This window comes from Lissotriton vulgaris, chromosome 2_1, assembly GCF_964263255.1.
Source record: "Lissotriton vulgaris chromosome 2_1, aLisVul1.2, whole genome shotgun sequence".
In the NCBI taxonomy this organism is placed as follows: domain Eukaryota; kingdom Metazoa; phylum Chordata; class Amphibia; order Caudata; family Salamandridae; genus Lissotriton; species Lissotriton vulgaris.
This window is the reverse complement of record NC_141687.1, coordinates 970,983,411-971,010,610: the sequence shown is the minus strand read 5'-3', so window position 1 is coordinate 971,010,610 and position 27,200 is coordinate 970,983,411.

The following is a 27,200-nucleotide window of genomic DNA, read 5'->3' as shown; positions in this document are numbered from 1 at the left end:
ATGATTTCTACTGTGCATTTGCGATCACAGCCGTGTGCGGCCTTGGCACTGACTACCAAATAAGGGAGATATGTACAAGGAAGTAGTGGAGAGAGGCGTTAGCCTTGCTGGTAAGTATGGGCGGAAAATCCGTTCCGCTCGCGGATTTTGCAGATTTTCGGTAAATTCGCAATCCGTGAGATTCGCGAATTTCCCGCAAAATCCGCAAATCCGCGAGCAGCGGATTTTATGGCTTGCTCGCACTGTTCGCGTGAGTTCGCGGCTTCCCAGTTCAACTTCGCGCCCCGCGAATAAGCGCTAAATTGCAGAAATACGATCTTAGCAAAACTGAAACTACTTACCAGGTTCAAAAGTTCAAGCTCATCATTAGTAGCCATTTCCTGTAGTGCTTCCTGAGGGGCCCCTCCAGAGTTCAGTTGCCTACTTGCAACTATTATGTGACCCTGCTCTGACCCTCAGAATAGTTACACATATGCCACAAAGGTCCTGAATTACAGCTAAGGGAGACAAGCAGGAGCCAGGCTGGAAGTTCAAATCCAGTGACACATTAATCAGCCCCTAATTCATTATTGTCAGTTGGGGCAGGGCAGGTGTTGTAACTAATTTTGCAACAATGAAAGCACTTAGTAAGTGCAAAAGATCACTAATCAGGAAGCACTAAGGAAGCAGGTGCCAGCTAAAAAAATATTCTGTGACACATTAATCAGCCCCAAATTAATTCAGGTCACTTGAGGCAGGGAAGGTGTGCTTTGCTTTGCCACAATAATGTACACTGGACAACCAGAGGGTGCTGTGATGAAACAGAGGGTGGCATGGGTGAGCCAGAGGGTGGCATGAGTAGTCAGAGAGTGGCAGTGGTGACAGAGGGTGGCAGTGATGAAGAAGAGTGTCCCAAACAGGCTGGACACGTAGAAACAACAAGTTCGCAAAACTTGCGACCCGACAGGTAAGTTCGCGTTTGCGAAATTGTACAAAAACCCTCGCGAACTGGCAGAAACCCGCACGAACACAAAAAAAAAAAATCCGCAAATTCGCGAGAATTCGCGGATTTTTCGGATTGCTAGTTCGCAAATCCACAAAATTCGCGAACGCGAGATTCACAAAATTCGCCCATGCTTACTTGCTGGCTTAACAACTCCCGCCACCACTTCTGAAATGCAAGGCTGCACCACATTTACAAGAATGTGATGGCGGTAAGTTTAGCAACTTAGCACCAACACAGGTGCAAGGGTGTCTGCGTGCAGGGGAGGATTGTTTATGTGTAGGAAGGTGTTCCTTCCTGCACATAAACAATCCTAAAATGCCATTTCGTGACTGTACTGTGTGCTGCTTCGTGCAGCACACATGAAATTGAAAAAATTGCATTTTTTAAAAAGATTGTTTATGTACGGGAAGGGGGACCGTCCTGTACAGAAACGATGCATGGTATTTTGATTTTTCCATGTGTACTGCACAAGGCAGCACACATGGAAAAAGCAAAATTGAGGCAAAATAATGCAGCTCTCCTCGTTTCACCAACTTAAGACCAGGTTTGCCCTGATCTTAATTTTGGCACTTCCTCCTATGTATGCCAACCTTGTACATAGGGGGCAGCATCAAAATCAATGGGTGTTGCGGTGGAACGTCGGTAAAAGTGATGGTGTGATGGCCATAGGGGCTTGTACATACACCCCTAAGTATTAAAGAAACGCCACTACTTTGCGCTAGAATATATACACAGCACGGAAAGACATGACTGGCTGCAAGGAAGCAAAGCAATCTGAGACTTGGGGGAACAAGGTGATACTGGCAAGTTTCATGCCAGGGTCCGCAAAAGGCATGTGCTTCACTTTAATTGAAATGCACCAGTGCCTTTGTAGTGGCATTGCCAGCACATCCTCTACTAGGGTGGGAGGGAGAATGAGGGTTGGTCCAAAGTTTGATAGGGAGAGGGCAGAATGGACAGAAAGTCTCAGATCACTTTGGAATCAAGGGTCCAAGAGGACCACGAACTGAGCCGGAGCCAGGTATCTGGCTCAAGCTTTCAGTGGCTTTTCCACTATTAGGGCGAGAAAGGAAGAGAGCAGATATGCGGGATATATACTAAGATATGGCAACTTCTGCTCGCTCATTGCCCTACAGCATTTCAGGCAGCCTAGCTCCAACGCAGGCACCCTTGCACCACAGTGCAAGGGTGCCTGCGGTACAAGCAGAATTGTTTTTCTACAGGAAGGGATACCTTCCTGCACAAAAACAATATGGCCGGGATACCCGTCACCCCCTCCCAACACAATCCCCAAGGATGGGAAGACGGACACAGCTCTTGAACTTTTGGAAGGCGGGAGGGAGTTACCCTCCCGGCCGTATTTATTAAAATATGAAACAAAATTAAAACATTAAAATAACAGTTTCATATCATGTACAATTTTCCATTTATACATTACGATGTTTGTTGGCTAACCTTAACAAATCTCTTATACAAAGGTTCTCCTAGCCGAGTCTAAACATCCTGCAAATGCATACTCTCTAAATAAAAATTGTACATCCTAACATTACGGGCCAACGGCAAGGTCGTAACCGGTGTCAGATCCCTAATACCAGAACTCCCCCCTCACTTGTGAGGGGCGGGCGCACAGAGGACTGTACCTCTGTGCCAACTTCCAATTTCCCTTGTCTTAACGGGGGCCCCTTATTAACTCGACGCCATCTTAGTGGTCGTCCGAGGACTCGTGTGAGGTGTCTAGAAGGTAGCATAGACCCCCCACACACCCCACACTTCTTACCACATCCGCCGTCGCGGATGTCCTGGCCCCGGGAAATTCGTAGGAGGGGCCGTAGCCGCCTCCTCCCCTGGGAGGGGCCTATGACCGCCTTCCCTTTAGGCGACCCCGTACTCAGAGGGTGCCGCCTCCCCGTGTGAGGGGCCAATGGCCGCCTCCCCCCGGGCGCTCCAATCCATAATGGGTGGCGCCCCACCTCAAGGGATCTTCAAATTACTGCTCACCGATCATGACCTTACCGCCCAACCAAAATAAATACGAAGTTTTTTGAACCTAATGAAGAGCGGAAAACAGTTAAACTGGACTTTCGCAATATAGACCTTTTCCTCGTCTACACATGTAACACATCTTTCAAACTAGACTGTGATACCCTGCTTACTTAGAGTGAGATAACATGCTATGAAGAAGATCATTTTATTGCGTTGAAAACAGTCGAATAATCCAAACTTTATTACATATAAAAATTCCTGTAAAAAGAGATATTATCACCGTAGATCAACTTTATTGTCATACTCATCATTGCCATAAGGGGCTGGTGGGTGGGTCAAAATTGGCTCCTTGTTCCGTCGAGGGGCTCACGTGCAACGAGGAGGTGCAGCTTCCAAGCACAGGAACAAGAGGATGTTTCTTCGGATTGTTGCTCCTTTATTCTTCCTCGGGAGGGCGTGTACCCTCCTTCGGCCTGCCTCCAGGGCGTGGCCAACGGTGTAGGTGTCTAGGACAACCCCTCTTGGGCGGGAAAAGGTGTGCCCCGGCTACGCCGCTTCGGGCATACCAGCCGAGACACGCCCCCCGCCCAAAATGGTTTCCCGGGAGGATCAGGGCACCCTACCATACGTTCGGGGGGACCGAATTGGTCGCCCCTTTCCAGATGGCCGGGATACCCATCACCCCCTCCCAACACAATCCCCAAGGATGGGAAGACGGACACAGCTCTTGAACTTTTGGAAGGCGGGAGGGAGTTACCCTCCCGGCCGTATTTATTAAAATATGAAACAAAATTAAAACATTAAAATAACAGTTTCATATCATGTACAATTTTCCATTTATACATTACGATGTTTGTTGGCTAACCTTAACAAATCTCTAATACAAAGGTTCTCCTAGCTGAGTCTAAACATCCTGCAAATGCATACTCTCTAAATAAAAATTGTACATCCTAACATTACGGGCCAACGGCAAGGTCGTAACCGGTGTCAGATCCCTAATACCAGAACTCCCCCCTCACTTGTGAGGGGCGGGCGCAGAGAGGACTGTACCTCTGTGCCAACTTCCAATTTCCCTTGTCTTAACGGGGGCCCCTTATTAACTCGACGCCATCTTAGTGGTCGTCCGAGGACTCGTGTGAGGTGTCTAGAAGGTAGCGTAGACCCCCCTCCCACCCCACACTTCTTACCACATCCGCCGTCGCGGATGTCCTGGCCCCGGGAAATTCGTAGGAGGGGCCGTAGCCGCCTCCTCCCCTGGGAGGGGCCTATGACCGCCTTCCCTTTAGGCGACTCCCTACTCAGAGGGTGCCGCCTCCCCGTGTGAGGGGCCAATGGCCGCCTCCCCCCGGGCGCTCCCATCCATAATGGGTGGCGCCCCACCTCAAGGGATCTTCAAATTACTGCTCACCGATCATGACCTTACCGCCACAGGCCAGATAGTTGACCGGCTATCCGGACCCCCCACAAACTCCTACTAAAGGTCATGAACTCACAAACCCCTTAACCATGCTATGAAGTCTCCTATGAGTAAGACATTCCATTCCCGAGACAAATGGACCCCATCATCGAGATACATGTGGTCCCCCCGAAAACATCCATGCGGAATACAATGCAACTGTCCTGAGCGAAACAACCTACTAAGTTTGTTATTGACTTTCTTAACTGAATGATTCAGAGCTGTCACAGAGAGGGCCCCCCGCCACATTTTCTTGGGAATCATGTGTGACCATGCTATCATGCACCCAGGAACCCTTCTCGCCAACCAACTAACAGTGGATAGAATTCGCTCGAGCAGTACTCGTCGACCAATGGTCACCAAATCATTTCCTCCCAGGTGTACTATGATTACAGATGGCGGTGACCTTGTCCGCCCTAACAGTCCCTCAATAAAACATTGAAATTGGTCAATACAGAGCCGCCCCTTCCGTGGAAGGTCACCCTGTACCCGTATTCCCCAGCCACGTGAATCATGTCACCTGCTTTGAATACGTCCCCGGCACGCCTCACGTATGAGTGGCCAACGACCCACACCACTCTTCCCTCAGCCGGTGATCTTTGACCGCTGGTCCCCAGGTGTCGGGTCAACTGCACAGTCCGCCCCGCAAAGCCTGCTTGCGAAACTGTAAACCAAACAGAAAACAAGAAGCGTGAGTGCATGACATTGGCTTCACAACATGTGCAACCGCACATACCTTTTATAACAGTTCGAGGACCAACGCCCCAATTGTTTCACTTTTTCAATACTCAGACCCCTGGCTGTAGCCTCTGTAGCAGCCCCTATCCGGAAGGAATGGGTCCCAAAATCGCTCGGGTCCAAGCCCGCTGCCGCGATTGCCATTGTTAGCACCCGCTGAAACTGAAACCTAGTCAGCGGGGTGGCGTCGGTGTGTCTCAGCAAGCTTCCCCCCCCCGATACTGCCCTTTGCGCCAAATATGCCTCCACGCATTTCACTGGGCACGTGGGGGACCCTTGAATGCGCTGGACAACCACACTGTCTCCGATAGCTCCCTGATCGGTTTTAGACCTGGCTATTGTGACTATCATTGAATCACCCTTGATCAGAATGTGTTCTCGACACAGACCTCCCCCCGTATCCTGCTTGTTCTTTGCTACCAGCTCGCTTACCCGCATAGCCCCATGGAATGCTAATGCAAAAGCGGCCTGGAACAGCACTGCCTCTGACTGGGATGAACAAGTCGCAGGGAGTACGGACATTAACAGGGACAATCTTTCTAGCCCGATCGGGCGCCTCACGTCCCCTCTACGACCCTCGAGGCGTTGCCACCCACGCAGTGCCTTTTTTACTAGAAAGGACGATGTGGGGTCCTTGATGCCATGCGCCTGCGCCATGAAAGCAATGGCGGCCTGGTGCGTATTGGCCGTTGCCGCTGATCGGCCTGCCTGGTGGAGTGACACTAGGAACTTCAGGACATACTCTTCCTGCCCCCAATGATCCCCCCTAGCTGGACCCAAAAATGACCAATAGGAACGGAACGCCCCTTCGTACGCCTTCCTTGTCCTGGGTGCTAGACTTGTTCCCACGAGGTCCTGTAATCCGGGGCACCGAGTAACCAGAGAGCTTCGGGAAATGGTGCCGCCACCAAGTCCGCGGAAGGTAGATAACCCCTGAAGGCCTGCATGTGGGAACGAGAGAGTGCATCAGCCGCCTGGTTCAGTACGCCCGGCACGTGCCTCGCCTTAAAGTGGACGTTTAGTCTCAAACACAGTAGAACAATTTCCTTCAGTAATCTCAAAATCCATTTGCAGCATGCTGCCTGATTATTGATACATTCAACCACGGTCATGTTGTCGGACCAAAACACCACTGTGCGGTCACGAAACCCGTCTGGCCATGTCTTTAAGGCCACAAAAATGGGGAACAGCTCAAGAAACCCAATGTTACCTGTGAGCCCACTGTCGTGCCACCACGTTGGCCATGTTTGCGCCGACCATCGATTACCGAAGATGGCGCCAAATCCCACACTCCCCGCCGAGTCAGTCCATAAACCCAGCTCCTCGGAAGAAGCTGGTGGCTTGTTCCACACGACGCGACCGTTGAAATCCGCCAGAAATGCCAACCATATGCGCATATCCTGGCGAACCTCTGCAGACAGTCTTGTGCGGTGGTGCCCTTCCTTGAGACCGACCATGGCTTGTGCAATAGAGCGGGAAAAGGGGCGAGCCATAGGTATCACTCTAAGGGCAAAGTTAAGCTGGCCCACTGCTTGTTGCAACTGATGGAGAGTCACTTTTTCTTTGCTGATGCACAGTTCTAGAGAGGCCCTAAATTTCTTTACTTTTTCCCTGGGCAGACGGAAGCATCCCTCCACTGAATCGAGCTCAATTCCAAGAAACTCAAGTGAAGTAGATGGCCCCACTGTCTTCCCTGGTGCCAATGGCACGCCGAATTGTTTCATGAGATCGCAAAATTTCAGTAAAGCCTGTGCACATTCCGTGTCACCGGCTGCCCCCAAGAACAAAAAATCATCAAGGTAATGCATAACCTGCGTATAGCCCGTAGCTCTGATGAACGCCCATTGCAAAAAACAACTGAATTTCTCAAAATAAGCACAAGAGATAGAGCAACCCATTGGCATACATTTATCCTTGTAATAGCGTCCTTGAAACACAAAACCTAGCAGACGCTGATCCTGGGGGTGTACCGGGAGCAACCGGAACGCTGATTCAATATCCGATTTGGCCATCAGCGCTCCGGGCCCCAGGCGATTCAACATGGCGATGGCCTCATCGAAGGATGCGTACCGCACCGAACAAACTCCTGGGTCAATCGCATCATTCACCGAGAGACCCCTCGGAGCCGACAAATTATGAATCAACCTAAATTCACCTGGGTCCTTCTTGGGGACTACTCCCAACGGTGAACAAATGAAGTTAGCGACTGGCGGTTGCCCATATGGGCCAGCAACCCGGCCACGGGCAACCTCCTTTGCAATCTTAGCCTGCACCACCGCCGTATTCTGCTGAACCGATAGCTGGTTCTTACACTGCGATTGCCCCCGAAAATCCCCCGCCGGGATGTGGAAACCATACGAGAAACCGTCTCGCAACACCCCAGCGGAGACATGATCAGGGTATTTATTCAGCCAAGGGATCATTGCCATGATGTCTACGGGGGTAGGTAGTGGTGCCCCTCGGTCGATGTTAGACCTGTTTGGCCCCTCCTCTACCCCCTGTATCACCATTCTTGGCTCTGCACGAACTCTCAGGGTGTGAAGATTGTCCGCACCCCGCACATTCATGCCTGAACTTACATGTCCCTTGTGGCCTCGTGCATTTGCCTCTGTTGAAGCTCCAACAGACCCCTTTCCTACCCGAATTCCCACCATTCCTTGATTGTTGGTCACTATTGGTGCCTGCTCGAAAGGGCGCCGCCGAATAATGGCGGGTGGGCTCCGCCCCATTCCCGCCAAGCGAAGACGACTTCGTCGTGCCCAGCATGAGCTGCTTCTGCCACGAGATGGAGTCGAAACAATCCCACATCAGAGATGAGTTGTGCTCCTTGGCCTTACGAAACTTATTATCGTAACCCAACCATTGATTGCCTTCATATGTCTCATAGAAACCCATTATACATGTCTGGTAGCAGGCCAATTCAGTCAACACCTCTGGCCTACGCTCCCCCATGATCGCAGTGAACATTGCAAATGCCCTGCCCCAATTAGAAATCGTCTCATCCACCCTGAATGCCGCCATTTTTGCGCGCCAAACGCTCGGGTGCAACAAGTCCTTCTGACTCTTGACATGCTCTATCTCATGGTGGTCAGTTAAGAGAGAAAACATATTCACATATTTATCAGCCCAAATCATTTCTTTCGTGGCCAGCGGGATATGTTGGACCACCCTTTCCCTCCTCGAGGGTAACGATCCCTCCCCCGCCATCGGCAACGGCTGCTTACCCGAATCGGTAGCTGATCCTGCTGATGCTCCAACGCCAGACGCCGGTTGTTCCGAGGGAACCTGAGGGGAAACAATAGGGAGATTCGCCTTCGCAGCATCTCTCGATTGCCGCAACTGCTTCATTAGTAACCTGGCCTCTTCGGCCGTGTCTCCTGGCGCGTTAGTGCCCTCTGTATTTCTCCCCAGCCATGCCGCCAATTGGGCGGCCAACTCCGGAGGCATATCCCCCTCATTATTGGGCGTAACTACAACAGGGATCGGTTGTCCCGCGTCCGGGATCGTAACGGGGGCCTCTACTGGACTAACCGGGCTTGCCGGGGGTGACTCGGGAACTGGGACTTCCCCCCCTACCGCCCTATTCCTGGCCCTTTTACCTCTCCCTGCGGGGACTACTCCCGGCAATGCTGGTCCGATGACCTTCTTCGGTCTGCCCGTATTATTCATTGCCGCCATCTGTTTCTTCATGTTCGCCATGTCCTTCACCAGCATGCGAAGCATCTGTTCGGTTCCAACCTTCTTTCCGACCTTCTTGCCAGGCATTGTCGTCGGCTATTCGAAACTTGCTGCTCGACGAGGTCCTGGATCCAAAGATTCGAAATCGCTGAAAGAGAAGCACAAAAATTACAAGTTCTCAAAATTGGCTCCTTGTTCCGTCGAGGGGCTCACGTGCAACGAGGAGGTGCAGCTTCCAAGCACAGGAACAAGAGGATGTTTCTTCGGATTGTTGCTCCTTTATTCTTCCTCGGGAGGGCTTGTACCCTCCTTCGGCCTGCCTCCAGGGCGTGGCCAACGGTGTAGGTGTCTAGGACAACCCCTCTTGGGCGGGAAAAGGAGCGCCCCGGATACGCCGCTTCGGGCATACCAGCCGAGACACGCCCCCCGCCCAAAATGGTTTCCCGGGAGGATCAGGGCACCCTACCATACGTTCGGGGGGACCGAATTGGTCGCCCCTTTCCATTCCTTGAGCCTTGTTCCTCCTTATACTGAGGAGAAAAAAAGATGTTTCTCCTTGTCACGCTAACCTCATTGAGGTGTAACAATTTCACGCAATCCCACGTTTATAAACCTTTCTAAATCTGGGAATGTGTGAAATCCAAGAGTAGATGCACAGGAACCCATAGAGTGTCTCCCAGAACAAAATGTAATGCAATGCAGCATAAAGCACTGCTTTGAGTTACATTTCTTTACAAAGCCACGCAAGGTGGCGCAAATTGCAGCTTGCAAGGCTTGTAAATATCTACTAGGATTTTGCATTGTAGCTGTGCCACAAAGGTGGCACAACCATGATGCAAAATGTTGGTAAATATGACACTTCATATCTAGTGTGTACAGAAATGTATCAGAGCGGTTTAGCTGTGCACTAGGCTTTCAGACACTAATTCAACAAATCATCGGTGTCTCTGTGAATTTCTCTGCTCACACGTGGCCATCAACCCTTACATTTCAAATTCCCAGTCGACCACTTCCGAGTCTTGTTCTCCCACAGCTCCTGCTAATAAAGTGAAATCTTTTTAATTTGCACTAGAAATGTGGCTCACTGCAGCCTTTGATTCCCTTCTCATCAAACCCGAGGTTATTGACATAATAATCACACGATGGATTAAAACCAAGCTCGCAGACATTGGCAACAAAGGAAGGAAGCCTTCGATATTGTCACCTGTTCTATATTAGGAGCTCATCTAACAGTCTCCATCACACTACCGAAAGCAGCATGTATATCTCATTTGCATATCGCGTACAGCATCAATTCACAGAGGAACTGAGATCCACAGTTCCTATGGAGGAAGAAAACATTAGTTAATGGGAAGTACAATTTAAAGAGGCCTGAGCAACTGTGCAAAAATCTGTACGTTTTCATCGAAGTTCATCCCAGTTTTATCAGTGGCATCACCAGCGGCAGCTCCTCCGCTAAGGTTGAGGAGCGTCACCCCACAGGAAAAAAGAAATGATAATGACTCCACATTATTATTTTCTTTTTGAGAAGGCTTTGAAGATGTTGGGTGGGGCTGTCCACAGAGCAGGGGGAGGAGTGGTGAGCCAAACTGTCATGCACACTTAGCATGTTTTGTACAAACTGGGTGGAGGACATGCACAGGCTCCCACCCCCTGCCTGAGCACCGAACCACAGCGCTCAGACTAATCACAACACTGCTTTCACGGTGACAGCAGCGTCGTGACTGACATGGGGAGTCTGCTTCCTGCTGGATCTAAGAGGATGGAGGCAAAGAGGCAGCCAGCAGCGCAAGTAAGTGAATGTTAATTTTTTCTTAAATCTGCCTCACCGCTACTGCTCCATAGCAGACGCTACTGGGAATCACTGCCGCAGTGGTTTTGTGGAAATGTCTATGGATGGACAAACCGAACAAGGATGTATTTAGATATTGGATTTTGGTCTCTATCAAAATGACGTGATAGAGTGATACAGCAGTGTCCATTGTTTCTTCACAGGATAGACCTCTTGGCCTCCAGGTAAGAGGAGCAGGTAGGTGGTTCTTTGAGGAGGTCAGTTGTTGCTGTTAAAATTTTAACCTCTTCACTGCGGCGGGAATTCCGCCGCAGCGCTAAGGGGGCGGGGGGGCCGAGCGGCGCTCGCATGCTCGTGACGGAGCCGCTCCGTCACGAGCCGCGGTTGAGCTGTGCTCGTGACGGAGCGGTTCCTACATGGAGAACTGTACATTTTTCTAAAAAGCCATGGGCTTTAGATGCAGTAAAAACAATCTAGTAATTTCCCCTGGCCTATTACGTTTCAAACGGCATGCAACATTGTCTTAAACTCCTACTTTCAGTTTCCCAATTCTGCACCTTCTCAATTATACATTATGACGGAAACCTACTTGGAAGGGACACTCTGTGAACGGATTGAATATTATTGAACTCACAATCTAAAGGTGTCCTCTTGAAGAGTTGTGAATTGCATTTATTGTGTTGATTCTGTACAATGGTACAGTACAAACTCTGGCAAGACTTGCAATTTCTTTTTACCAACCTTCTACATAGTCTTATCTTAAATGCAACTACCTTTCCAAACTTAAAATTACTATAATCATCACATCCTAACACTGAGGTCTGTACACTGAACCTGCTGACACGAACAAATTAGGACAAATATGACCTGACTGAAAGCCAGCTTCAAGTTCAAAGCAATTTACAATACTGTGCCCCAAAGGATTTTCATTCTACATCATGAGCATGCATTATTATTATTATTGAAATGTATAATGCACACAGCTACCCCAATGGGTTTCCCAGTGCAGAGCAAAAAGGGAGGATGCAAAGAGCTGGATAAGCAGAATCAGAAAAGCCAGGGTGTGAGGCCCTTTTAAAAGACAAAAAGAGAGGGGCAGTTCCTCAGAGATTCTGGAAGAGTTCAATAGTTTTGGGCCTAGATAAGCAAAAGAATGCCCCTTCATATGAGACAAACAGAACCTAGGCACTGTAAACAAGAACCGATGTGAGGATCTCAGGCAACAAGAGGGATGATAAGGGAGTACCAGATCCTAGATGTCCAGATCCAGCATTTCCCTTGAACAATTTATTGAATTTTATTTGATTTAGATTCGTGAGCCAGTGCAGCTCGTGAAGAAGATTCGAGACAGAGGCAGATTTGGGCAACCAATAGAGAAGCATAGCAGCAGCATTCTGCACTAACTGCAGTTGATGGATAGTAGCTTTGTCGGCTCCTAAATACAACACTTTCACATAATTTCGTCTGTAGATGATAAGGGCCTTGATGACCGTCATTTGCACAGAAACGTGGATCAGCCAGTTTATCTTTTTTAGCCATTTGAGCATGGCAAAACAAGTGGCTGTCAACTTGGCAACCTGACTTCAAATATAACATTTTTAACAACAAAAAGAGAGATAGGGAGAGGTGCGAACACTCTTAGTCCCCAGGGATTAACAGAAAAAACAACAAAAGAGTGTCCCTTTTGTAGGAGGGATGGGAATATGCACGGAGCACAAGGAATCAACAAAAGCCCATTTGGTTTGTTTTTAAAGCCCTCACTCACCGAACTGGTCGGTGACTTGCTTCATCATCGGGCCCCACCGGGTGTGACCGAATGCCACCCCGGTGTGCTGCGACGCCAGAATTACTGCGGAGCTGGTCTTGTGAGGAAGGAGGGGCTATGTGATAGGTAACGTGAATAGTGTCAGAAGTGGTGGTTTAAAATTGCCTTGGATGTATCAAAAATTATTTAATAGGTGATCATCAAGGACAAGGTTTAAAAAAATAATGTGATGGTGAGCAAGGCCAACTAATTGGATGGTCTTGTACCAATAACATTAAGTGAAAGTGTGGTTGGTCAACATGTTTCAGCCGGTGTGGTATATTAACCTGGCATTCGTCAGGACCTAGAGTGTAAACCGCGGCGGTCTAGGCACGCTAAGGCCCATCCGACCGTGGGCCGTGAAAGTGAAAAATTGTGTCTGTGAAGTAAAAACGAGAGGAGGGCTACACCAGCCAAGGGCGGGGAGCAAACAACCTCAAGTCTCTGAATTTCAGAGACAAAAAATTAAAACTTCACAGGGGGTGGTATTACACCCCATAGACCAGGGGAGGGGGGGACAGCGCTTTTTGGCACATCGCCCACTGCGCCAGTCTCCCGCCGATAAACCTGGTCGGCCCTCGGAACCGGGTCTCGCCGACACAATTTTTCACTTTCACGGCCCACGGTCGGATGGGCCTTAGCGTGCCTAGACCGCCGGGGTTTACACTCTAGGTCCTGACGAATGCCAGGTTAATATACCACACCGGCTGAAACATGTTGACCAACCACACTTTCACTTAATGTTATTGGTACAAGACCATCCAATTAGTTGGCCTTGCTCACCATCACATTATTTTTTTAAACCTTGTCCTTGATGATCACCTATTAAATAATTTTTGATACATCCAAGGCAATTTTAAACCACCACTTCTGACACTATTCACGTTACCTATCACATAGCCCCTCCTTCCTCACAAGACCAGCTCCGCAGTAATTCTGGCGTCGCAGCACACCGGGGTGGCATTCGGTCACACCCGGTGGGGCCCGATGATGAAGCAAGTCACCGACCAGGTCGGTGAGTGAGGGCTTTAAAAACAAACCAAATGGGCTTTTGTTGATTCCTTGTGCTCCGTGCATATTCCCATCCCTCCTACAAAAGGGACACTCTTTTGTTGTTTTTTCTCTTCAAATATAACATGTCATCCACAAGGAAGCCCAAGTTCTTGACCTTTGATGATGGCGTGGGCAAAACACCTAGAGAAACAGTCCAATGTTGTGGACCCCAGAGGGTATACAACGTTTACCACGCATTTTTTACCACGCACTACACTTACAACGCAGGCATTACCAAGCATACCATTACAACGCATTGCGCTGGGGGGCGCTCTAGGATAGGGAATAAGTTTAATTTTATATCCAACACCTTCCCTAGTATCCACGGGGACTGGAGTTGGAATATAAAATTATACTTACCACTATCCAGCACCTCAAAGCGCTATGCGTTGTAACGGTATGCGTTGTAAATACTGCGTTGTAATGGTATGCGTGGTAATAGTATGCGTGGTAACGTCATACATCCACCCCAGAGAGCAGGGTTTTTGCCCAAAATTATGACCTCAAATTTTCCCCATTGACCTTGAGTGAGTTGCTATTCATCCAAAAGGAGATGCAACTCAAGCCCAAACTGAGGTCGGAAAAACCATGATTTTGAGAAGATGACAGAGTGAAGAGGATCTGGGTGATATCTGTATAGGGAAACAGGGACAAGCCACTACTCTCTACCTCATCTGCCAGAGGGCAGGTGTAGATGTTAAACAACATTGGGCTCAGCACAGAGCTCTGCAGGACTCCAGAGGAAAGTGTTTGTGAGTTGGACCTGAAAAGGAAGAAAAAAACTGAAAAGACCAGTCTTTAAGAAAAGATCGAAACCATTCCAGAGCTAAGCCATCAAAGCCAAGTGCTATCAATCTTTCCACCAGAATGGAAGGAGACACGGTATCAAAGACCATGCTAAGGTCTAATAGGATGAAAGTAGCTGTTTCTATCTCATTCAGGCACTGCCTCAGAAGCTCAGTTATCCCCAAAAGGGTGAATTCAGTAGACTATCCAGCCCTAAAGCTAGACTGCAAAGAGTGGAGAAAGATCTGAGCTTTCACTAATGAGGTCAGCAGGCCATTAACATGTTTTTTTCCATGCATGCTAATCCCTCATTAGTCTTATAGGCCATCCTAAAAATATATCAAATTTTGGGAGTCTAAGAGTAAGCATGTAATTCTATGACTCCCCTAACACTTCATATATTCCAGTATAGAGGGAACGTCAGATATAAGATTTATTCTGTATTGCACGATCAGATAAAATGTACTTGATATAGAATAGCTTAGATCTAGAAGAAACACACCTCACATATCATGTGAAGTGTCCTTGGTCTAGAGATGACACCATTTACATATTATTCGACCTATCAGTCCAAAGGCTGGTCTTACCCCAACCCTTTTGCCTTTTCCTCTCCTGTTTTGCTGAGTTTATTTTTGTTGGAATTAGAACTCTACGTATGTTACCACTACTAACCACTGCTAAAAGGCTTGTGGTCACTCCCTAAAACATTGTAACATTGGCTTACAACTGAATTGCAAATTTAGTTTACTTATAAGTCCCTAGTAAAGTGGTATACCATGTACCCAGGGATGATAAATTAAATTGTACTAGTGGGCCTGCAGCACTCATTGTAAAACTCACTTTTAGTAGTCCCTCATAACATGTCTCAGGCCTGCCAATGCAGAGGGTGTGCCGTTTTAATCTGCCAATTTGACTTGGCAAAATAAACCTCCTGCCGGCTTAAAACTCCCTTTTCAAAACATATAAGTTACCATTGTGTAGGCCCTAAGCAGTCCTTAGGGCAGATTGCATTTTATTTAAAACTAGCAGCCCGACCCAGTGTTGCCCGGGGCAGACGGGGGCTGGGGGCAGCATTTCAGGCTTGCATGCACTCCCGCCCCGGCCCCCGCCCGCCACGACATTGTGTGTGTCCCGGACAATGTCGTGGCGGGCCGGGGCGGGAGTGCACGCAAGCCTGAAATGCTGCCCCCAGACCCTGAGCCTTACCGCAGTTGTTTCGGGCCAACCTCACGCACCGGCTCCCTCCCGTCCAGTGTCCCAGAGCCTTACCTGAGCCGCCGCTCCTCCCTGAGCTCCTCACTTCACAGCCGCTCCACCTCGTCATCACGTACGTTGCGGCCAGTGCTACGTCGTGGCCGTACTTTCAGGGCACTACTTTTTTTTAAAGTTATATTTTTAAATTTACGTTTTTTTTAATTTTCTATAGCCTATGTCCATCTGCACACCCTGAGGATTGCAAGAATGTATTGGGTGTGTGGATTGGCGCTGTGGTTCCCGAGTTTACCTTGCCAAAAGGTTTGTGTTCTCTCTTTATAATAGTAGTATAGATGCTGGACATGTACTTTTAAGTTTTACATGTCCTGGTAGTGAAAAACTTACAATTGTGTTTTTCACTGCTGTGAGGTCTACCTCCCCATTGGATAACATTGTATTAGTCTATTACATTTAATAAGTGAACGTGTTTGTTGGGGAAAAGGTAGAAAAGTCATTTTTGATGTCTGAGGGATTGTAATTTAAAATTCTCCTTAATAGAAAAGTCACATTTTTAGTCACAATTCTGAAAATGCCACTTTTAGTGCCACATGTATGAAACCATTTTTGCATTCACAAATGGTGTGAATCGCTAAATTCAAAGTCGATAGTAACCATGTGTAATATTTGAAAATGCACAAAAAATGCATTTTTACAAAGTGCCATGTAGCTCACACATGCCCCTAGGACATGTGCTTGCTTTACATATGCCAATTCTCTCTTTGGGGTGATTCAGGGGGGCCATAGGTTCTGGGAACCCATGGGTTTGATTTACCTAATTTGTGATTACCAATTAGTTAATTGCAAATTAAGTAATGCAAAGACATTTGCACCTATGGGCCTTTAAGAATGAATGGAGTAGTGTTACCTAATAGAGATTACGTGATTACGATTGCAAATCTTTGGAATCGCTATTAGGTATTCGCTATTTTCTTACTTACCATTTTGCAATACTTAAATAGTGATTACCTAAAATTCGCTATTTAGGGAATGCAAAATGAATATTTGATACATGGGGCCCTTAGAAAGTTGGCTTTTTCTTGGCTAACAATTTGGTGCCTGCAGCCTGCATCCTAGGTCACATGACTAGTTGGCCATACAGTAACACAAATTGAACTAGATGTTGGTAGGATGGGTTGTCCCTGTAGAATGGAGGGTCAAAGCTCTGCACAGCACTACTCACAATTCACACACACACAGCAATTCACACTAGCCTTTTGTGACCCCTGAACCGGTGGAGCTTGGGAAAGAAGGCAGGAAATTCAAGGACCACTTATGAAGCTTCTTCCACTTTAAAGTTGTCACCAGGTGTCAAAATTAGATGCAGAATTCTACAGAGCTGCATGAAAACTCCATAATATTCCACAAGTTCCTCAAAGGGCAGAAATCGGCACTTTGCGCTGCTCGTGCTGATGTTAAGTGCCCAGAGCTTGTTCTACTATGAAAAATATGCATGAATGGCACCACGCAGTGCACCAGAGGGTCATGCTTCTGAAGTTGGTTTTGCTGCCACTCAAATCTCAAATAGGTTTTCTACTCAAGTGCCAGCTTTCCCATCATGGTCGCTGTTAGATCTGGGGGTCTCTAGTTGCCAATGGTTATCACCTTTGTCCAAATAGGGACCCTTACTTCTAAGTCAGGATAAGGGGATTACACTCCTTAATAACCCCTGCTCACCCCTTGGTAGCTTGGCACGAGCAGACAGGCTTATCTCAGAGGCAGTGTGTTAAGCATTTGTGAATATACACAGTAATACAGTGGTAACATTACAGATGGACACAACACTGGTTTTATAAAAATAAGTATTCTTTATAAAGACTTAACACAAGATCACAAACGACAAAAATCCACAATACTACACTTAGGGTTACTTAAAAGATGATTAAAGTCTCTTAGTTCAAGTTGTTGGTAAATGCGACAAAGTTCTCAACAAAGTACCTGGATGCGTAACGCAAAGTGAACAAAAGGCTTGCAAAAGGGGAGATGCCTTGGTTCCGTGACCCGGGGTAACGGTTGCATCCTTCCTCAATGCTTGCGCAGAGTAAGGGACTCGTCGTGAGCCTTACCAGTGCGGAGGTGATGCGTAGATTCTCGGCTTGCGGGCCCGTTGCGGTGTGCAAGATGGCCCCTTGATGCAATGTGACGATCCGGTTGCGATGCAAGAAGATGGCGCCCTTGATGCAGCGATGTGATGACGATGCGCTGACGCCCTGGCAGCCTTGCGATGACTCTGTACTTTGGAGCCGTGACAGGCCCTGCAACGCGCTTCCCCGATGATGCGATGGCGACTCTCTCGATGGCGTCACGCTTCTCCGGTGATGCGACAGCAGGCAGCTTCGATGAACACACGCTTCCAGGGTGATGCGGTAAAGGCTCGCTTCTCCGGCGTTGCGATGATTTCAGCTGCGGCGGCATCGCGCTTCCTCTCGATGCGTCACACTTCCCAGCGTCACGCAAGTGACTGGAGTCACAATTCCCAGCAAGGAAATTCAGGAGGGAGCTGGAGGTGAAGTCTTTTGTCCCTGAGACTTCAGCAGGAGGCAAGCACAGTACAAGCCCTTGGAGAATATTCTGTAGATGAAAGTCCTTACAAAGTTCCTTCTCTTTTCCCTTGGCAATGAAGCAACCACTGCAGTGCAACCAAGCAAACAGCACACTGGCAGAGGGGCAGTCCAAACTCCTGCAACTTCCTTGGTTCTTCTCCTTGACAGAAAGGTTTCTTGTTCCAGAAGTGATCTAATCTCTTGGGATTAGGGTCCGAATATTTATACCCCAAAATCCTTTGTTCTCTGAAGGCAGAGAGTCCTCTGCCTAGTTCAAAGCAGTTCCTGAGCACTTTGTTGACATGACTCTCTTCTTCCTTTCACTGTGCAGGACAGAGACATCAGCTGCCCCACAGGAGGTGGAGCCAGCACACGGGAGGGAAGATACAGCTCTGGAGCACTCTGTTGACATGATTCCTCCTCTCCTTTCACTGTGCAGGGCAGAGACATCAGACAAGCTGAGGGGGTGGAGCCAGCATTGTAGAGGGAAGGCCCAGCCCTATTCAGGTCCCAGGTGTACCTCCTCCCTCACATTCTAGATATAGATCTCTCTATTCACCACTATGCTACCCCAGCCTGTCTCCTGGAATTCCCCAGCCTTGTCACACACACACCCAGACAAGGAATACACAACCCAGCACAGGCAGGCTCAAATGGTTAGGCAAGCAAATACCTGCTTTCTAAAACTGGTATTTGCAAACACAGAATATTAAAATAAACTTTAATAAAAGATGTACTTTATTATTCTGAGTTCAGACTCATTTGGGCTCATTAGGATGGAGGAATTTCCGCATCCTCCGGGCAGGTGGAAGCCACCGCCGGCCCGGAGGATGCGGAAATTCCTCTGCGGACCCACCAAAGACCCACCGCCACATTGGGATGGCTGGTGGGTCCTGGTTTCCGTCCGCAGCTTTTCCTCCACAGTTGGCTTACAACCGTGGTGGAAAAGCACTAATATGGTGACGGTGTCTCTCAGACACCGTCAGCCAGATTAGGATGGGCTCAGAAACATGCTTTTCCGCGGCGGCTTTTCCGCCGTGGAAAAGCATGTGTAGGTTCACTGCGGGGCCCCATTGCGGGCCCCCTAGGTGAAGGGGGGATGGGGGGTGCACATCGGGGGTACCTATGGTACCCCCCAGCATTTGTGTGCAGAAATCGGCAGGCACCGCACGGTGCCTGCCGCTTTCTGCACACAAATGCAATGTGTGCATTTTTACCATTGCGGCGGGTGCAGCTTGAAGCTGCAGCCGCCGCAATGGTAAAAATAGAGGATGTGACTGCCAGGGTGGCGGTCACATCCTAATTGCACAGGAGGGACCTCCGCAGGCCATGCGGAGGTTCCCTCCTACTCTGGGGTCGCGGACGGACGCAAGTCCGTCCGCGATCCTAATGAGCCCCTAAATTCGAATTTCTACCATGTTCCCTGAGTCAGTTAAGATTAAAGGATGTAATAATCTTAACTGCCCATTCTAACCTATAAGAACAGGTAGCCTTCAATAGTGAAAAACGAAAATGGCTGTAATTCACTGTTAGAACATGCTACACACATCAGAGCATGTCCTACCTTATACTTACAATGCACCCTGCCCTTGGGCCTACCATAGGGGTGTCTAATATGAAGCAAATGGAAGGTTTAGGGACTGTCAAGTGGGTGCACTTGGCCAAGTCGACATGGCAGTGCTAGACTGCACATAGGCCTTGCAATAGCAGGCCGGAGATACACTTTACAAGCTGCTTCTGTGGGTGGCACAACCAGTGCTGCAAGCCCACCGGCAGCATTTGATTTACAAGCCCTGGGCACACATGGTGCACTGTACTAGGGGCTGACAGATAAATCAAATAACTCAATAATGGAATCCAATCAGTATATCAATTTAACATGGGGAGCACTTGCACTGTGGCACTGATTAGCAGTGGCACAGTACCCAAAGCATAAATCCAGCAAAAACATATCAAAACAGAGGAGGTAATCCATCAAAAATGGAAGGGAGACACACGCCAATGATGTCAGGTCTAACAGTCGCTACCGCCCACATTAGGAAAATCTCACTGGATGCCCTCCTAGTGCCTGAAAATTATGTTAGGGGACATCAGTTTTCACTTGCCAACTTACTGTTGATGAGCTGTGTGTGAGAACAACTCTGCCACATGGTATTTGGCAGAATTTTGCCGGAACTCTTCCAACTCGAACAGCAGAATGTAATTTATCACCCACCCCAATAAAAATAGGACCCTCCAACCCAGTTAACCTTCAATTCACTTATGGACTTACAGAGGACTCTCAAAGGACTGCCCTGTTGCCTAAAGCCTGTTGTAGTCTTCAAAGGACTGCAATGCTGCAGCAAGAGGACTGTGTTGTTCGCTGAAGGCAGCCCTCTGCCCTAGGAGGACTGCCCAGCTGCTTGAGACATCTGTTTGAACCCGGGAGTTCTAGAGTGACTCTAAGCTCTGGTTGACTGGCCTCCTGATCGGAGCCTCAGGGACAGAAACGCTCCAACCATCTTAAACCTGCACCTGAACCCAGCCTGAGTGAGTCCTGACCCTCCATGTAGTGCCCATCCAGTCCTGAACCCTTGGAAGTGGTGATAAAGGTGCCCAGATAGCCCGAAAACAAAACGTAGGACTTAGAAAATACTGAGCCAACAAGTGCTCTGAGAACCAAGAGGAGACCAGGAACTACCTGCTTGCCGATCCCTCTATTGTGCATCACTAGTCAGCCTGGCTTTGTGGTAGCTCCTGCTACGTACTACTTCAGAGCAGCAAACCCTGGTTAGCGGCTCCTCTCTGGAGGGGTGTCCGGCCTCCTGGATGACTCTTCAGATGGGGCCTGCAGCTTTGTTGTACTGGAGATATTAGACCTCCAACAACAGACTAAGTCCTAAGAAAGGAATTTTCACCACAACTTCATCCAGCGGATAAAAGACTATGATGTCTCATCTTCTGACGCCGCTGGCTGCTTTGCCCCACTGAACTTCACCTTAGCAGACACTTTCCTTTGAAGTCCAAAGGTAAACTGAGACCATACCAAATCCACTCCTTGTATCCAAACCGCACCCCATTGCATTAGACCATAACTTTCAAGTTCATCCCAGTCTCGCAACATTAGAATCCTGTGGTTGGCACTTTGATACACTAAACACTTTAAAAATTCATGACTCTGGTACTGCAGATTGGATTTCGTCATTTAGGTGTCAAATAATGTTTACATTTTACTCTATATTTTCTAAATAGTATGGAATTTTTCTTGTGTTGTGTTTTGACTATGTTGCTGTTTGAGTGCTGCATACATACTCCACACATTACCTCTAAGTTAAGCCTCACTACTTTTGTGCCAATCTACCAGAGGGTTAAGCACAGATTATGTTTGTGACTTTTGTGATTCACCCTGACAAGGATTGTGGCTGTTGCATAAGAAGGGCTCACACACCCCTCAAACAACAACCCAATCTCACACATATAATCCCAAATAGCCTTATTCTGGAAGTTCATCACTTATACATCATGTGCACAAATGCTATGAGGACTCAATCTGACACTACTACACATGGGCCCACAAGTAATGGCCTGGACATGAACGCAACCCCCAGATCCTATTTACGGATCGCTTGCAAGTATGCCAAGAAACCAGAGTGTAGCGGTCCAGTGTTGTCAGATTTGAGACTCTTTCTAGCCTAGCTGACAGTCACCATCCTGTGGTTTAAGAATGGCCATGCATGCACATGATGTGGACTGGACTGAGTCTAGAGGTAACACACCTCCAACATCATATGCATGAAATCTTTGGACTGTCAGGATTAGAAGTCTCAGGATGCATACCCTTAATGTGGAAGACTTGTCATATCTAAACCCACACAATTTCACATAATGCTGTTGTTTTTCAATTCATCAGTGGGTAATTAAATGTGACTGTAGCACGCGAGTTTAATCAAATGTGATATCTGATGCAATATAATTCTGAAACACCTGCACTTTGGGAGGGCATGGGTGTTGAACTCCCCTACCAAGCAGGTCAGCCGTGCATGTTGTGAGAGGGTTACAGATAGTGATGGTGTACGTGTTCCATGTATGTAAGTGTCTTAGATCTAGGCAGCAGACTGATGTGTGCAATGGCGTATCTTACTTCATCTAACTATACAATTGTGACCACTAGCAAATGATGTTTGTATGACTTGTTACAAGTCTGAAAAGTCTCCTCCAGAAGGAACCGCTCAAAACCACACGTATTGAAAACCAGAGAATCATTTTCAAAAGCATTTAACATTTGTTGTCAATATCTCGCCACCTAAAGTCAAAGTCAGTAATACAGCTTATATTCAATACATTATTTACATCCCTTATCACATGCAATATCCTTTATTTTGTTTTTCATCATAATTCCAAAACACCCTATACTCTATAAAAACACTGCACACCAGTGATCCAATCACACACCTACAATCGAGCAAATTCAGACATATTTTCGAAGCACTTCCAAATCAAGAGCACTGCCATATATCAAATTAAAAAAACACTAGAAACACGCTGATAAAACTAGCATAATTTTACCACATGCTTACTACATGGCATCACAAGGCACCTGCCTGCATTCTGTAGCACAAAGAAAAAGTATTTTTTATGATCAAGAAGCAATTGATAACTGAGCCCGGGGGTTGGGGGGATATGGTAAAGTCCATAGACAAGACACTGCAAGGATCTCTCAGGATGACGCATAATTTAATGGCACACTAATTTACACAAACCATTAAAAAAAATTCACACTACCTCTTTAATCACTTTACACAGCCACGTGCAAACAAACAGCACACACAATCAATTCATGGCTTTCAAGGTCCAAATGGCGCACCCACTGGGGATGCAATATAATTGTAGCTAGCTCTGTACTAATGCCAATGAAATAACATAATCTTCCACAATTCTTCTCTTTTATTGCTACTCCTGCGCCAAATAAGTTCTCTTGAATTACTGTCACATAATCCTATCTATTATCTTTTATTTGGATTCAAAGGTAGAGAGTGTCAAAATTAACGGTTTTTCCTTTAGGAATTTATTGCGGTTTGAAAGTAATGTCATTGTATCTTGGGCCTGAGGTAATTTAAACAGGTTATTTTCTCTTCTTTAGATTCATTTTATTTATATAGCAATAATAATGCCAATGATACCCCTACGGCTTTCCAGTGCAACAAGCTTGCTATTGTTCTCCACTTCACACCTGACTATGCACTGCCCTAGTCATTTACGTAGAATGTCAGTGAACAGAACTCTCAGTTTTTCTTTTTAGGTCTCACGTGGCGTTGCAGCTCAAAGCGCTGCACACCTCGGCGAGCTTTATTGTGAACGAGGAGTTTCAGAAGAAGGCTTGAAGCCCCGCCTTTCATTTCCATTGGCTGGCATCCCCGTTTATGCTAAATGATGGCCTGCCACTGGAAATGAGGGTTTTTGGTTCACGCCGGACTGGCTCGCCTGCTTTGCTGCTGTCGCAAAGCACTTTCTTATCTTTATGGGGCCATCTATTATCAATTAGAAACACATGGCCACATAAAGACAATAGATCAATGCTTGTTTTAACTGTAACTTGTGTTTGCATTGCGCTTTCACTTTCACTTAAAGTGAAAGCGCGATGCTTAAATAAACACACTGCTGTGTGCGTAATGGACTTGTCATGACCCGCATTTTCCTCGTCTGAACTTGGCCCCTAAGGCTCGCCTCCGCACTGACACCTCCTCGACCTAGTACAATATTTGATATTAAGTGTGTCCTTGGCCCGGTTCCATAGCGCCATCCTACGCAGTTGGGGGTTTCTAGCTGCTGCCGCCCTGGAAAGCAAAGTCTGGCACAGTGACAGTGGCCAGGATCAGTGGCCAAGCTGTGAATGGGAGAGAGGTGTCATCTACACCAAAAGCTGGCCAGGGTCTTCTGTGGGAAGACGCAGGGGTGACTGATGGTCAGGACATACACAAGGCAGGGCCGGAGACACAGAGACCCGATGTATACAGGCACATGACAGGAAGGAGGACCAGAGTTAGGGGCAATTTCTGTGACCCCCAAGGCTGGAAAGGAGGCCCGAGACAAACACAGTGCTGGGCAGGAGCCCTGCCGAAGACTCACGCCTGGGAGGAGACCCTCTGTACCCCACAGTTGGATAAGAGACCTGTTGGAGCGTAAAGGTCGGGGGCTGCGGACAGTGGGAGCAAGGCTGCCATGGGCCCCAATGCAAGGAGAGGAAATGGCAGTCCAGAGTGCCCAGTTGGTTATCAAAAGACTGTTCTTATTGTTGTACAGTGCCCCCACATCTCCAGTGCCACTCCACCCGCTGTACCATTCGCTTGCTGCACCCAAGCCTCAGCAGGAGAAAGGTGGGGGGAGAGCAGGGGTGCAGTGCAGTTGGTGCCAGAGACCTGAGAGACCCATTGAGCCCAGATTCTTGTTGTAATTTATAATTGAAACAGCAGAGATAGACAATTGCTTTCTGTGTACTAGAGCTTTTGACACGCTGGCTATGCCACTGGCTGGCAGGTCGACAAACAGGGCACCTACGGCTATGGAGGAGGCCAAAGGCTGGAGGAAAACTGCGGTCCACCCAGAGCTGGGCGGTAGCGGAGACCTAAGCATGGGCGAATTTTGCGAATCTCGTGTTCGCGAATTTTGCGGATTTGCGAACTCGCAATCCGCAAAATCCGCGAATTCTCGCGAATTTGCGGATTTTTTTTTGTGTGTTTGCGCCGGTTTCTGCCAGTTCGCGAGGGTTTTGTACAATTTCGCAAACGCGAACTTACCTGTCGGGTCGCAAGTTTTGCGAACTTGTTGTTTCTACGTGTCCAGCCTGTTAGGGACACTCTTCTTCATCACTGCCACCCTCTGTCACTACTGCCACTCTCTGACTACTCATGCCACCCTCTGGCCCACCCATGCCACCCTCTGTTTCATCACAGCACCCTCTGGTTGTCCAGTGTACATTATTGTGGCAAAGCAAAGCACACCTTCCCTGCCTCAAGTGACCTGAATTAATTTGGGGCTGATTAATGTGTCACAGAATATTTTTGTAGCTGGCACCTGCTTCCTTAGTGCTTCCTGATTAGTGATCTTTTGCACTTGCTAAGTGCTTTCATTGTTGCAAAATTAGTTACAACACCTGCCCTGCCCCAACTGACAATAATGAATTAGGGGCTGATTAATGTGTCACTGGATTTGAACTTCCAGCCTGGCTCCTGCTTGTCTCCCTTAGCTGTAATTCAGGACCTTTGTTGCATATGTGTAACTATTCTGAGGGTCAGAGCAGGGTCACATAATAGTTGCAAGTAGGCAACTGAACTCTGGAGGGCCCCTCAGGAAGCACTACAGGAAATGGCTACTAATGATGAGCTTGAACTGGTAAGTAGTTTCAGTTTTGCTAAGATCGTATTTCTGCAATTTAGCGCTTATTCACGGGGCGCGAAGTTGAACTGGGAAGCCGCGAACTCACGCGAACAGTGCGAGCAAGCCATGAAATCCGCTGCTCACGGATTTGCGGATTTTGCGGGAAATTCGCGAATCTCGCGGATTGCGAATTTACCAAAAATCCGCAAAATCCGCGAGCGGAAAGGATTTTCCGCCCATACTTACGGAGACCTGCCTCAGACTCGGGGTTGGCCTGAGAGAGACATGCTCAGGGGCTGCGTAAGAAGGTTACAGGGAGCAAACTACATGAGAGGGGGCCTGCGAAACACCTGAGGCTAGGCAAGATGCCCAGGGAGAGCAGGCAAACCTAGGGGATGTTGGGCCAAGGTACGTCCTCACTGGAGCTTATGTCTTTCATCCGTGTGTACACAGTAATCCCGGATGCGTGCATGCGGCCATCTTATTTCACAATCGAAGCAGAAAGCGTTTCCACCTCTAAGCTGTCTGTGGGTGGCACTAAGTCAAATGACAGTTGTGTCTGCAGTGTCTGCAGAGAGGCCAAAGACTGAATGGGCATAGAGCACGATTAGCCAACCTACCTGTGGGATTCAGTGAGGTGACAACGTATTTGTACTGTTCCAGGGCAAGGTGGAGGTATTTTGGCTTTGTTGTACTTAGGTTCGCTTTTTTCTGAGAAGTGACGTTACTTTAGAAGTGAAAGTATTGTACCTCTGCTGACAAGTGCAGGTTCTCTCCCTCTCAAAATGAAAAAAGTGCAGGTACAGTACCAGGCCGGTCCTTTTAAAACACTCTGGCTCTATGACTGTACTATCCGAGGGCTACGTACGTCAGATCATACCAGATGCTGGTGTGTGTTCTGGGGTCCAAGTCCTGAGACAGGAAGTACTTCTTGAGGTCAGACTAGAGGCAGGCGGTTTAGGTAGATGCTAAATGGTGATGAGTCTGAGTCCTGAAACCCATCTAACATGTGATATTTACATGTGGATGGACGGGAGGGGGGGCAGTCTTGCTCTCTCCTGACACAGAACCCTTCACACATAAACCGTGCTGAGCGGGTCGCGCGGGGGTTCATGAACCTTGCAGGTGGTCCTGGGAGTGAGCGCTCCAGGCACCAGCCCCCCTCTCTGCTCTGCATGTGGTAGCACCCGAGCCATCTCTGGTGACCCGTGAGTGTCTGAAGAAAGGACTAAGCGACTTTGGAGGAGAATAGCACAGCCCTCCCGCAGGGACCGTCAAGTGAGTGGTGAGAGGAGGAGGTCGCATTGAGAGGGAAGGGGGTAAGGTGCCAAGAGGGAGTAGAGTATTTTTCTCCCTGCTCTTTAGAACCCCTCTCACTTTCTTTCTTTCGCTCTGTGTTAATTTTCTCTCAATTTCCCTTGCGCTCTTCGTCCCTCTTTCACCTCCATTCTTCCCTGTCCTAGTTCCCTCCCCATCCTAGTTCTCTCTACGATCTTGCCTCTCCCTAGTCTCGCGCTCTCACCTGCTCTTGCTCCCAACCCCTTTCAATACCCTACATTCTTCCTTTCTCATTTTCTTTCCTTATGCTTACCCCATTTGTTTCCTGCAAACTCACTCACTCATGCTCTTTTTCGCACTCCTTCATTCTTTTTTTTTCTTGGGCCTCCTCTTCTTGCGTTACCTCGCATGCTCACTCTCTCTTGTTCATATTGTCACAAATATTATATCTCAGTCTTTTCATGACACCTTTCATTTTTCAGTATGATAAGTTATCTCAC